General features: G+C 38.2%; 1 protein-coding gene across 3 annotated transcripts in view; it reads left to right on the forward strand.

Moving 5' to 3' along the window:
* The first annotated feature begins 7,286 nt into the window (after window positions 1-7,286).
* Window positions 7,287-14,138, forward strand: part of PPM1A (protein phosphatase, Mg2+/Mn2+ dependent 1A) — a 66,026-nt gene continuing 59,174 nt past the window's right edge. The window contains exons 1-2 of one of the 3 annotated variants that reach the window (XM_056810850.1): window positions 7,287-7,426; window positions 8,017-8,100. The gene's annotated coding sequence lies outside the window, so the exon portion shown is untranslated. The remainder of the gene's footprint in view (window positions 7,427-8,016; window positions 8,101-14,138) is intronic. The other 2 variants (XM_056810851.1, XM_056810849.1) reach the window with 2 other exon arrangements.

Raw genomic sequence — 14,138 nt, forward strand, 5'->3', positions numbered from 1 at the left:
AGGGGAGATGGGGAGACTGAGGCAGGTAGAAATTAGTTTCTCTCTGCAAGGAGTATTACATTTTTTTAGAGGTTTATTAAAGATTAAAGAATATACAAGTAAGAAACATGTGCCTAGGCCAGAGGCCTAGACAAAATAACCTCACATCACGCAAGAGACCGCCTGCTCCAAAACGGAAGTCCAAAAAGAGCCAAGAGAGACCGCCCAAAAGCCTTTGAATCAGCTTAAATACCTTCTCCATCTTGGCCCAGGTGAGATTACAAGGCATTCTGGGGAAGTGGAGCAAAGGCTCGTGGGGATTGTAGTCCTGTATTCGAGTATTTTTTACATTGACCAATTTTAATTTTTATAGTTATTTTCTTCAGTGAGGTTTTGTGCTTCTTTTATCACTTGACCATTCCTAACTTCTAAGGAATTATTGGGCCTCTTACTAAATCATTAATTTTCTTTTCATAATTTTCTTGCATTGCTTTTATTTCTTTTCCAAAATTTCCCTTTACTACTCTTGTTTGATTTTTACAATATTTTGCTCCTTTTTAATCTCTTTCTTTAGCCCTTCATGGAATTCCAGGTGGCTTTTGTCCAATTTGCATTTTCTTTGAAGTTTTGCTTATAGTTTTTCTCAAGTCATTGTCTTCTGAGTTTGTGTTGACTTTGTTACCATAGTGAGTTTTTATAGTAAGGATTTTTTGGGTTGTTAGCTCATTTTTCTAGACCACTTCTTGACTTTGGACTTTTATATTAGAAATGGACTCTGCTTACCACTGTGGGTAGGTGGATGGTAGGAAGGGTGAATGGACTGAGCTTTAGGCTTTTATGTCCTGCTCTTTTCACAACTAGATCTAGGGGCCTATAAGTACTCACTGCTTCCAAAGTGGCATGATTTGGGGTTTGGTTTGGTTTCTGGTCTCTGCCCTCCTAGTCTGCTCTCTAGTACTTACCTAGATATGACTCCTGCTCTCTTGTGACAAGAATTATTCCTCTAAGCCCAGTAACTGTCACCTGAAAATGGACAATGGAGCTGCTGAATAGAACTTGTTTTTTATACCAGTTCAAGGTTTGACTATAATCTCTTTTCTGACTAGATATTCAGTCACCTTATTGACTCTGAGTATTAGGCACACCTGGTACTGGTGCTGCTGCCTCCAAGGCCCATAGTCATCTGCTAGACCAGTGATGGTGAACCTATAGCATGAATGCCAAAGGTGGGCATGTAGTCTTTCCTATTCCCCCTGCCGAGTTTGTTACTAGAAAGGCAGAGGGACTCAGGTGAAGCTATTCCCTTTCCCCTTTCTACCATGTCTGATGATATTTTTTAATACCACATCTCTCTGCCCAGCAGCTCAATGGGAGCCCTCAGTAGGTAATGTGGGCAGCTCAAAGGTTGGAAGAACTGAAGGGGAGCACAGCACTTGGGTTACTCTCCTTCCCCTCTGAGGACATTCCTCACTGCACACACCCCTCTGCACAGCAGCCCAATGGGAGTGCTTTCTCCCTTCTCTGTGTGGGGTAAAGTGGGGAGCAGGGTGCACCTGGCACTCAGTGGGGGAGAGAGGGGGAAGGCATTCAGTTTCTTTAGGGACAGATACTTGGTCTGATGGGTAGGGTGGGGGCAGGGCCCAACTCTCTATCTCTAAAAAGTTTACCATCACTGAGCTACACCATGCTTCTAGTTAGCTCCCATCCCAGTATCTGTAGGCCTTTCTTTTTGTCCTCCTAATTTAAAAAATTAATTAAAAATTAATAATTAACATAATGTTTCAACAGAGTTGGATAATGAATTTTTTGGTCCCTTGATTTTGGTTTGAGGTGGGGCAAGTTAGAATATCTTCAGATAATCAGACCAATTTGTCTGTCTGTATAAATTCTGTCAATTTGTTCAAAGTACTTATTGAATGGCAGATAGGAACACTTTAGTTGACGCTGTCCTTGCTCACATCAAATTATCATGAGCAAAATGTTTATCTCAAATTAAAAAAAGGTATTTTATTAAGGAAAATCCATTTCCCTTTTCCTTCCATTCCCCCCACACCCACCCATTGGAAAAAAAATCATTATAAATAAACATATATGGCCAAATAAAATGAATTCCTACTTTGGTCATATCTCCTTTCTCCCCAAATGTCTCAATATGCATCTGAGTCCATGACCTTTTTTATCAGGATGGTGGGTACCATGTATAATCATGAATCCTCTGAAATTGTGACTGGTCATTGTGTTGCTTAGAGTTCCTAAGTCTTATAAAGTTGTTTTCTTTGCAATGTTGTTGCCATGGTATAAATTGTTCTTCTCAATTTACTCTGTATCAATTCATATAAGTCTTCGCAAGATTCTTTGAAGGCATAAATTCCTTTTTTAAAAAAATAGCACAATACTATTCCATTATATTCATCCATCATAATTTGTTTAGCTCTTCATCCTTTATGGGCTTTAGTTTTTAGTTGTTACTACATAATTACTATATCATCTATCTAGAAATTACTTTGAATCTATGTTCTATATATGTTTTACTTAATTTTTTGTGTAATGCATTTCCCCCAATAGAATCTAAGCTGTTTTGAGATAGCAACTGATGTTTTATCATCTTTTATTTTCTATACCTATCATAATACCTCCTGTATTTAGATGTCTAAAACTTAATTGTTGAGAAAAGTTGCAGATAAAAGGCCACATTCTGAACTTAAAGGTCATTAAAGTAAGATTTCAGAAAGTCTCTACCTTTTGTTGGGGAAAAAAAATCATATTCCACGTTTTCCTAAAACAATGTAGAACAGCTTCATTCTAGGGCTATAAAGTTATTAAAATAAAAAATTTCAACAAATTCCTTGGTAAGTACCATAAAATTGATTGAAAAATGTACATTTGGTCTTCTAAAACAGGAGTCTGAACCTGGGGTCTATGGGCTAAAATCTTTTGATAAATGTATTTCAATATAATTAATTTTCTTTGAAATCTATTAATTAACTTTATGTATTTAAAAGCATTTGACTTAACCAGTTTGACAAAGAAGTCTGTGACAAAAAAGCTGAGAAATAATTTTAAATTTAAAATCTTTTAAAAATATCTAAACAGAAATTTAAGACTTAAAAAGGTGATATTTACCCACAAATATATTACTCAAAAAGCAATAAGTTGTTTAGCTCTTAACCAAAACTATTAAGTTTTTAAATTTCTTGATTTACACCAAAATTTTCTTGAGTCATATCCAAAGATTCCATTGAATTAGCAACATATTGTCTCAGAGTTTTAAAATTTCATTGTTTTCTTATTTTTTCCCTCATGCTTGAATTTCTTATTCCTATTCCCCTCTTTCCCACTCCTATAATGGTTCGTGATTCCTCTAGATTACAAGGGTATTGGATAAGAGAGATTTCACTGCATACTACTTTAATCTTTAGGATTACACAAGAAAGGTTGTTCTGGTTTGTCTGATTGATACAATTACCTTTTTTTAACCTCTTCCCATGAATCCTATATGGTCAAGATTTACATAACATCAATGACATTTTGTTGCTTTTCTACTTGCCACTGTACACAGCTTTTAATTTTTTTTTTAACCTTTACCTTTATAGAATATTCTTAACCAGTCTGACAAAGAAGTTTTGGAGGCGGCAGATAAGTATTTAGTGCTATGGTGCAGAATCCAATCCTTGGAAATAGGAGATAAGATCAAGAGGGAATATTGCTGCAATTATTATGGCATAGATTTTGTCTTATGGAAGTTGGGTTTTATGAGTAATTTCTCACAATGACAGTTTTATTGCCATTTGGCTCATGAGCCCAGTATAGTGGTCCTAATCATGTGCTCAAATTTTAAATTGGGTAGAAGCTCAAGAATATTGAATACATTTTTGGGGGGAGCAGCTATAAGGAGAAACAATTGGGAAATATGTTCTTAGAAAATGTTGGTGCTGGGAGATTAAGTTGTATTTAATTTATTTTATTTTTATTATTGGATTTGGAAATTATTTTTATCACTCCAAGAAATTCTAATCCCCAAATAGGTCACACAAAGGGAGTATTGTGTTTTTTTTAAATATTCTGGCTACAATTCACAATTTGATGATTTGGAGATCTATCTTCAGGAGTTCTGAAAATAGAGGAAAGCAAGACTGTAACATTAGGAAATAATGTTACCAAGAGCATTAAAAGTAACTGATAATGGATTGTTTTGGTGCAAGGTTAGAGTGTCTAGGTAACAAAGTAGTTTTAAGCAATTACAGTGTAGCAGAGCACAAAGTACTCTAATTGGCAGTTGAGGCAAAATGAGGAGTCCATGGAAAATAAAATCATAATCCTATTTTTAATTTATTTTTATTTTTATTTTTATTTTTTTAATATATTTTATTTGATCATTTCCCAAGCATTATTCGTTAAAGACATAGATCATTTTCTTTTCCTCCCCCCAACCCCCATAGCCAACACGTAAATCCACTGGGCATTAGATGTTTTCTTGCATAATCCTATTTTTTATGTTTGGCTTAGAAAAATTTAAAATTATTTTCCAGGGCATTCCTTACTTAAAATGTAATATTAATTGTGGCACAACTTTTTTTTTTCCTTTTTTGAAAATTTTATTTAATTATTCAATTTAGAACATTATTCTTTGGTAACAAGAATCATATTCTTTCCCTCCCCTTCCCCACCCTTTCCTGTAGCCAATGCACAATTACAGTAGGTTTTATATGTGTCCTTGATTAGAACCTATTTCCATGTTGATGTTTGCACTAGGATGATCATTTAAAGTCTATATCCCCAATCATATCCCCCTTGACCCATGTAATCAAGCAGTTGTTTTCTTCTGTGTTTCTACTCCCACAGTGTTCCCTCTGAATGTGGATAGTGTTCTTTCTTGTAAATTCCTCCGAATTGTTCAGGATCACTGCATTGCCACTAATGGAGAAGTCCATTACCTTTGATTGTACCACAGTGTATGAGTCTCTGTGTACAATGTTCTCCTGGTTCTGCTCCTCTCTGCATCAATTCCTGGAGGTCATTCCAGTTCACATGGAATTCCTCCACTTTATTATTCCTTTGAGCAAAATTGTATTCCATCACCAACATATACCACAATTTGTTCAGCCATTCCCCAATTGAAGGGCATCTCCTCATTTTCCAATTTTTTGCCCCCACAAAGAGAGCAGCTATGAATATTCTTGTACAAGTCTTTTTCCTTATTATCTCTTTGGGGTATGAACCCAGCAATGGTATGTATGGCTGGATCAAAGGGCAGGCAGTCTTTTAGTGCCCTTTGGGCATAGTTCCAAGTTGCCCTCCAGAATGGTTGCATCAATTCACAACTCCACCAGCAATGCATTAATGTACCAACTTTGTGTGGTACAACTTCTAAAAAAAATTCCTATGCTATCTGCTATGTATGTCAAATGAAAAGATTAAGCCACTGGCAGAAAAGGGCAAGATAAATTAACCAATCAAAGCTTATTTTGGTAATGTAATGCTTTTGATTTTTGATTCATTGGCCAATGTCCTTGACATCTATATATTGCTTCTTGAAAACAACATAGGTAAAGTTTTCCATAAGTATTATTAGAACTAGAAATTGGGAGATTGCAAGTGTAGTTTCAGTTTAGTTCTTCCTTAAACCTTAACAAAAGTAGTTGTTCGTATTTCTGTCCTTTCTTCAGATTTAAAAATCCCCCCTTCCTAAACCTCAGGATTTTGAAGTCCTTTGTTACACAGACATGTGACTAACACAAATAGAATTTGGAATTTCACCTGCTTCAGACATATCCACTAGGAACTCATTTGTGCCCAGTTGTGAAGGGTTAGAGGACTGTATTACGTTTTCTATTGTTGTTCAGTCACTTTCTACTCTATCTGACCCCATTGGGGGTTTTCTTGTCAAAAATACTGGAGTAGGTTTGCTATTTCCTTCTCCAACTCATTTTCCAGGTGAGGAAGCTGAAGCAAACAGAGTTAAGTGACTTCCCCAGGGTCACATAGCTAGTGTCTAAGGCTGGATTTGAACTCAGGTCTTATCGACTCCAGGCCCAGCATTCTATTGCCTGAGCCACCTAGCTACCCTATATAAAGTTTAAAGGGGTATAGCTATTTGGGAACTAATGGGAGATGGGTCGGGATGGAATAAACAAGGTGAGTAACCCAGCATGACCAATTGAGGAGGGGGTATTGAGGATCTACACTGTAAATTCTACAGGGTCAACTAAGGTCTTGGGATAGGTGACAATGCTGGGGGACTTGTAAAACTGGTTATCTTTCGTGCCCCAACTGTGTGGCTATTTTCCATTTTGTGTTTATATTCAGAAAATCACTTGGAAGAGGTTAAGGAGATTAAAATAGGGGTGATTGCATAGGATGTGGGTACTTACGGTTTCTTTGGGTTTCAGATCTAGCTTAAAAGATAGGAAGGCCTAATGTGGGCGGTTACAATTCATGTAGTTTTCATCAGAAACCAAGCTCTGCCTACAACCAGACTTCTGAAGGGCTATTTTGGGACCACATTCTACAAGGCTTAGAACAAAACATGCACTTTCTCAACCACATCGCGATCAGGAGACGATGCTCCTGGCCAGGAAGTGTGCCACGGGGCGTGGAGATGAAGAGGGAGCTGGGGGAGGGGTATATGCTAAGGTAGGAGGGATTCTTCCTTCCCGCGCTACCCCATCCCCACCCCCCACGCGAGCGTGGGCGAATTTTTATTCTCTCTAGTCTATTACAGGGTGGAGGAGAGGAGGAGGAAGCCGAGTGAAGAAGGGGTAGAGGGATTATGTCATTCCTACAGCCCCTCCTCCATTTTATCCTTGCTGCAGTTCCAGCCCAATGACATCCGGGTCTTTCCAGCTGCTACAAGGCGCTGCAGCTGAGGAGGGGGGAAAGGAAGGGGAGGAGGAAAGAAAGAAGGGGGAGGGGAGGGAGAAGAGGAAGAGGAGGAGGGAGTGGGGCGTGAACGAGACTGCGCGCGTGCGCACTGGAGGAGGCGGAGGCGGCAGCGACATTAGAGGCGGGAGCGCGCTTGGAAGCGAGACAACCGGGTCTCGGCGCTTTCTCAGCCCCGAGATCGGGGACTCGGCGGCGGCTGGATCGCAGGACCGGGTGGCTGGGGCGGGGGTGGGGGGAGGGGGGCGGAGAGACCGACCCAGGGCCGGCCGGGCCCGCCAGCGATGAGCTCGACGTTTGCTTCCCTCCGGGACCCGCTCCGCACCCCCGTCCCAATGCCTGCGATGATCTGAGCGGCGGCGAGGGCGCCACGAGCCGGGGTCCCAGACACGTTCCGCCTCTTCCCTTCCCTCTTCCCAGACAGACCCGGCCCGATCCGGCCCGGTCCGCGACGTGCGGTGACCCCTTCCCCCCTTCCCTTCCCTTCTCCCCTTTCCCTCGCCCCTCCCCAGCTGCGCTGCCACCGCCGCCTCGGACCAGGGACCCACTTCTTCTTCGGCCGCTTTCGGTAAGCGCGGCGCTTGGCGGTGCAGGGCCCGGGAGGGAGAGGCCTCCCGGGACTGAGCGGTGGCGACGACGGCTCCTCTGGACTGGTGGAGGGCGGGGGGATGGGGTGGGGAAAAGGGGGGGAAAGAAGGAGGAGACGGCGGCAGCACCAGCAGCAGCCGCAGCGGCGGCGGCCTCGCCAGGCCCGGGGCCTGTAAACAAGCTGGGGCGGCTGCTCGACACTCCCGGGAACACCCAGCAACCCCACCCCCTTACCCGGCCTCCCCCTCGTCTCGAGCGGACGGAGGAGCTCTGGAGGCGCCCGCGGGGAGAACCTCGAGGGTTAACGCTTCCTCCTGGGGCGGGGAGTGTTTGTGTCTGGGGAGGAGGAGGAGGAGAATAAAGAGAAGGCGACCCTCCCGACCTATCCTTTCTCTCCCTTACCTCACTCCCTCCTCCCTGGCCTCTGCTCTCGGACCCCGCGGGGCCTCCCAGGGTTTTGACAGGAAAACCCGGGCTTGAAAGGAGGACCGAGTTTTTTTTAACTGCCCGCTCCTAAAGGGGGAGATAGAAAGATGCTAGATTTTGAAATGGCTCATATCCCCCCTCCAGGAGCCCTGCGCCTGGGCCTCCTGCACCCCAACTCCTGGGGAAAAGAAGTGGAGAGGTTTTGACTGAGATGATCAGAATCCAAAGGTGGGAACAATTTTAATATTGGGGGCAGGAAGTATGTATGACTTTGCTTCTGGTAGTTAGTTGATTAAGCCGTAATTGCCCTGCAGTTTGTTTTGGGGAGAGGCTGCTGAGAACATTTAGAGGATTGAAAGGTGGCTGGGGAAAGAAGTAAGTGAATTATGGGTTAAATTTGAGTCTGTTTAGTGAGACATTTAAATTTTGACCTGTTATCGCTAACTCCACGAGAACCAATTCTATTAAAATAAATTGTATTGATTTTTTAGTTTTTAATTCCTGAATATAGAAAGGGGCACTATTACTGTGGTTGCAGTCTGATCGGTGCATCTTTGTGTATTTTAAACATTATTTAGGACAGTTGCCTGTGGGAAAAAAACTGAGTACTCCTAAAACCCCTGTTTTTCAGATTCTGAAAATTTGATCTAGTAAGCACTCCTCTTTCTTCACTCCTGTTCTAAACAAGGTTTAAAAAACTTAAATATTTTAAATTGTTCAGTTCGAGAAGCCTGCTTCATTTTGTGCATTTGCCCACTAAGCCCATAGTTAAATAATGAGCAGGATATGTTTGAGAGGTAATTTGAATGTATGTTAGTACTAGAATAAACTCATATTTTTCCCCACAGTAAAATATCTTTGAGTCCTTAAATGGGCTTAGAAATTTCAGTTTTTCTAAGAATTATTTCCTAAACTTTGCCAGATTTTAACTTTGTATGTGATCAATAATACTGAAAATAATGTATCTAAAAACAACATGATTTATATACATTTTCATTTAATCTTAGTAATCTGTAGTTGGTTGGTCAGTGGAGAATGCTGAATTTGGAGTCCCAGGTTCTGGGTTCAAATAGAACCTGGGCCCTCACATAGAATCAGTGTGATCTTGGACAAATCATAGCACTTCCTGGGCCTTTATTTTCCTTATGTTTCAAAATGAAGGAATTGGATTACATGACTTCTAAGATCCTTTTGAAATATAAAGCTGTGATTCTTTGTCTTCAGGTTCAGAGAGCTTTATAAACTTGGAAATTTTTAAAGCTGAAAGAAACCTTAGAAATCATCTAGTCTAGTATTCTTATTCTGTAGATGAGAATATTAATTCAGAGAGCAGTTTCTTAATAAATCCTTAAGAAAATGTCAGTAACTTATCTAACAATTTTTCATTTGATACATCAAGAATTTTACTTTTTCAGCTGAATACATTCAAATCCAAAACTATAGCCCTTTTATGATCAATAATTAAATTACACAAAGAAAAATTTTAATTACAGCATCATAATGTCAAGTCTTTCTTGTTTAGCTCATATATAGAGAGCACATTTTTAAATCTTGTTAGGAATTGCCTCATCAGTTCATATATTTTCAGTAGTAGTCAGAATTATAGAACTTTTCAAAGTTCCTAAAGCATTAAAATAATGTGATTAGCTATAATTATTATTTTTCACCATATAGTCTGAGTCTGGAAGAGGTTGAAAGTTGATATGCCTAAAATTTTGAGGGAATTTGGAGGTTTTTTTGAATAACCATAATTGCTTTTTCAAGGATTTTATCTAAAGTATTTCAGGATTATGCTCTCCATTGAGTGTTATATGAAAGTACTTATCCTTCATACATACAAACATACCTCCTTTCCACGTTGTATTTCTTTGGTATTCTGAAACTAGTGTGTGATTTGTTCTCTGGAAGAAAGTATTCCTGTAGAGAACCTTTGCTGATTCCCCTCCTCCCCTTCCTCTTGGGAAATCTAGGGATATTGCTGTGAGAAACTTGTGAGGAGGATGGAGGTAACTGGAGAAAAGTTAGTTGAAATTACAGGTCTGAACAAGTAACTTACACTTGTTATGAATGGCATTACAACAGCACATATAAAGGTTTTTCTGCCAATTCAAGTTGGCTCTTGCTTATCTTCACTAGATTTACATATTTATTAAATTTCCTATAATTTATCATTGACTTAACTATTAAATAACAAAAGTTTACTTGAAGCTTTAGTCTTCTGAGGTTGGTCACATTAGCTTAATGCTAGTATACAGGTAAAAGTAATTTTTAAGTGATACATTCTTGCTGTAAAAAAGGCAAAATAGCAACAATAACAAAACTTGTGGTTAATGGGTTGTGACTTAGTATTTTATGCCCCAAATTCAAAGAGATAATGATCCATGAGTAATCTGGCTACAGTCTATTTAGTACATATTAATTTAGTGTTCAGTGTATGAGCGCTGGACATGGAATCGGAAAGACCTGAGTTCAGTTCTTTCTTTAGACTCCTTCTAGTTGTGGTGCTGGGCATATTACCTAATTACATTAGTTTCTTTGTCTATGACGTGGGGATGATAACAATACCTACTTTCCTGTGTGGTTATTAGGATAAAATGAGAATTTTTTTTTACAAACATTAGCCTTTGTAAACCTTAAATTGCTATGTAAATACTGTTGTTATTACTACTATCATTAGTTGTTCAGTTGTATCTGACTCTTCATGATCCCATTTGAGGTTTTCTTGGCAAAGATACTGGAGTGGTTTGCCATTTTCTTCTTCAGCTAATTTTATAGATGAGGAAACTGAGGCTAACAGGTTTAAATGACTTGCTCATGGTCATACTATTAATAAATGTCTGAGGCCAGATTTGAACTTAGGAAAATGAGTTCTTGACTTAAGGTCTAGCACTTATCTACTGTGCCACCTAGATGCTTCATTTACTAATAGTATTTTGTTATTCCTATTCACCCATTTGGCAGTCTAGGGATGCTGTCCTCACCCAACACATACTCTTCCATATGTACCTTTGCTTGCAGTGTGTTTATTCCCCATGCCTGGGATGCATATTCTTTCCCCTCTCTCTGCCTCTCAGAATAGCTAACCCTAGTTTCTTTCAAGACCAAGATTCAGCTCAGACTTCATCTGCTCTATAAAGACCTTATGATCTGTCCCACTTTCCCTCCCATTCCAGTTAGTAGCACTACTTCTACTCCAAATTACCTGGCGGATTTACTTTGTGTGTATATATATATTTTATTTGCATCAGTCAAAATTCATTTATTAAGCTCTTGATACATGCCAAACACTATGTTAACTCCTGGAAATGATATATTGGTGTAAATTAAACAAGCTTTACCCTCAGAACATAAATTTAATAGAAAAAGATGACATGGTCCCATAGGTACATTACAAATTAAGGTCTTAATCTGTATACTCATTTACCCCCTCCCCACTCTACCAGAATGCAAACTGCTTGAAGGTATGTGTACTCTTGATTTTTGTATCCTCAGCAATTTATAAATACTTGTTCATTAATTAACTAGAATCAACTCAGCCAGAATTGTGTAAGAGTTGAGCAATAAGGTGAAATAAAGTGTGCCATTGTCAAATACATAAAGAGAAGTATAGTAAGACAACTAGGTAACCATTAAATGGCTTTATATCCTCAGAAGTAACATAATGGGAAAATGCATTCTTTTTCCATCTGAAATAATTTCTATGAAGTAATCTTATAACTTAGGTGATTAATTAGCCTGTAATAAACCTAGACTTTTGTTTTTTCAGCCAATTATATTTATTACTGATGATACTGAGTACAAAGTTAATTTCACTCACATCCTTACCACCATCTATATCAAATAGCTGTCTTGACTTTTCCATGATCAACTTCTAGAGATTCTGATCATTGCATGTCCTAGTTATGTAGTAGATTGTCCATTACTCAGTTTCCCTGTTGCTGAAGTGGGAGGATCTAGGGAGAATGAATATGAAATATGTGCTACTGTTTTTACCTTCTCTAAAATGCACAAGACTTCAAAATCCTAATAAAAGGGAGGACTGTGTTACTATATGTTGTATTAATCTCAGAAATGGATTTAAGAATAATGAATGAATTAAGGACAAATATATCTTAAGTCTTGTTTGAGTACTAATATTCTTATATTCTATTGACTGCTTTATATTAATATTTCTATAGTCCTCATAGTCATAGTTTGAATTAACTGAATATCATAAAAATTCTGAGCTTAATGATGCAACTATGTATAACACTTTTCCCTAACACTCTTCTGAAGTATTTTAAATATTTCATTTTAGAAATGAAGAAATTGATGCTAAGAAGTTAAACGATTTGCTTTATAGTCAGGTCTCATATCTTAGGTCTTTTTGACAGCCAAGTCTGTTACTCTTTCCTCTACACCTCTGTACTACTCTCTTGTACAAATTTGAAGGACTATTAGAGTCAAGATTAAAAAAAATTTTTTTTCTTTAATGGATGATCTTTAGTATTATCCTGTGATGCTTGTTGCTGCCTCTTTAACACAAGGAATCTTTGAATTTTAGAAAATAAAGAATGGGCTAGAATTAAATGCTTTCCACCATATATCTGGAAGTTTTAGAAAAGATTTTTACCTTTGGAGGTTGGTTAGGCTCCGGATCCCCAAAAGTCTTCTGGTTCTGATTCTATGATTCAAACAAATAGCACAGAATTTGCTCTAAAATTTATTTTAGAAATAAAGGTTAATTAGGAAAAAAATAATATTTTGTAATTTTTTCTTTTAAAATTTGTGCAATCTTGCTGGGCCTTAGTTTCCTTACACTATTAAGGGAATCAGATTAGGTATCCTTTAAGCAGCTGTAAAACTCTAAATCATGATCTTATGCTTAAAATGGTATTTTTTCAAATGTAAAAAATATGAGATGAAAAGAAACGTTTGACCTGATGGATAAATGGTTTTATCTCCTTCCCGTTTCTGTACAACTTTTTAAAAGGTTAGATTAGGAATGAGGATTTATGAAAAAGAAGAAATTACAATATTTTATATTATTTGGTTTATTATTCTATATTTGATTTAATATTTGATTAATATTTGATTTATTAATTCTATAATCTATACATAAGGCTTTAAGCCTATCTTTAGATGTCTTGAAAGAGAAATATTTAGCATCCATTGTGTGGAAAGCCTTGTGCTAGGTCCTAGGTAATGTATGAAAGTTAGATAGAAATTGCATATAGCTTATGGTCTACTACGGGAATGGGACAAATACACCAAACATTAATATGAGAGTGTGAGATCCTTTTGGGAAAAGGTCATTATTGACTTGGATTAGGGAAACTTTCGTGGAGGAGGTGGTATTTGAGTTGAGTTTCTTAAATATAATATCATCACTAGCCAACTTTTATATAACGTCTACTATGTTCCAGGCACTTTGCTAAACACTTTATAAATATTGTTTTGTTGGAAACCCAAGGAGCTAAGAGCTATTATCCTCAGGCAAATGGGTTAAATAATTTGCTCAGGGTTTGCTTTTTTAGGAAGTTTCTTGAGACTAGATTTGAATACAGGTCTTCCTGATTATAGGTTTATAACTTGATTCACTGCACCACCAAGTTGGATCCACTGGAATTCACTAGATATAGGGCATTACAAACATAGTGATCAAAAGAACAGAAATTAGGGTATGGCAGGGAACATAGAGTAAGTACTCCAGTTTGGTGAGTGTTGCATATGCAATATTAGAGTAGTCTGAACAGGTAGGGTAATAGCAGGTTTTAGAAATTCTTGAATTCTAAAGTCTGAACTTTATTGAGTAAGCAATAATCAATCATTGGAAGGTTTAGAACAGTGATATTACTAGCATAAGGAACATTGGGCTGGCAGGTGTTTGAAAGTGAGTGGATTGCTGGAGAGAATACAGTGGAAGCAGTAGGACTTGTTTGATTATTCTATTAGTCTAGGTGGTGAAAACCTTTAATGGTGGCATTTTCAATAGAAATCAGGGGGAAATCTCCACTGGTTGAAATCTTCCTCCCTAACTTATGTTCCATCTGATTCACATAGCCTTCCTTAATTCTTCCATCCCTCAGCCCTCTTTTTCAAATTTCTCATAGTTCATTACCTGGACCACCTTCATGCACTTAATTTAGTCTTCTTTGTGTCCTAGTTAGTGTACATGTCTCTTTCCATGAGATTGAGAATTAAAAAGTGAAATAAGTAGAAATGAAATGAAGTTTGACTTTAGAGGCAAAATAAATGATGGGGGTTTCTGTGTCTTCTCCCTCTGC

This window comes from Monodelphis domestica, chromosome 1, assembly GCF_027887165.1.
Source record: "Monodelphis domestica isolate mMonDom1 chromosome 1, mMonDom1.pri, whole genome shotgun sequence".
Taxonomy (NCBI): Eukaryota; Metazoa; Chordata; class Mammalia; order Didelphimorphia; family Didelphidae; genus Monodelphis; species Monodelphis domestica.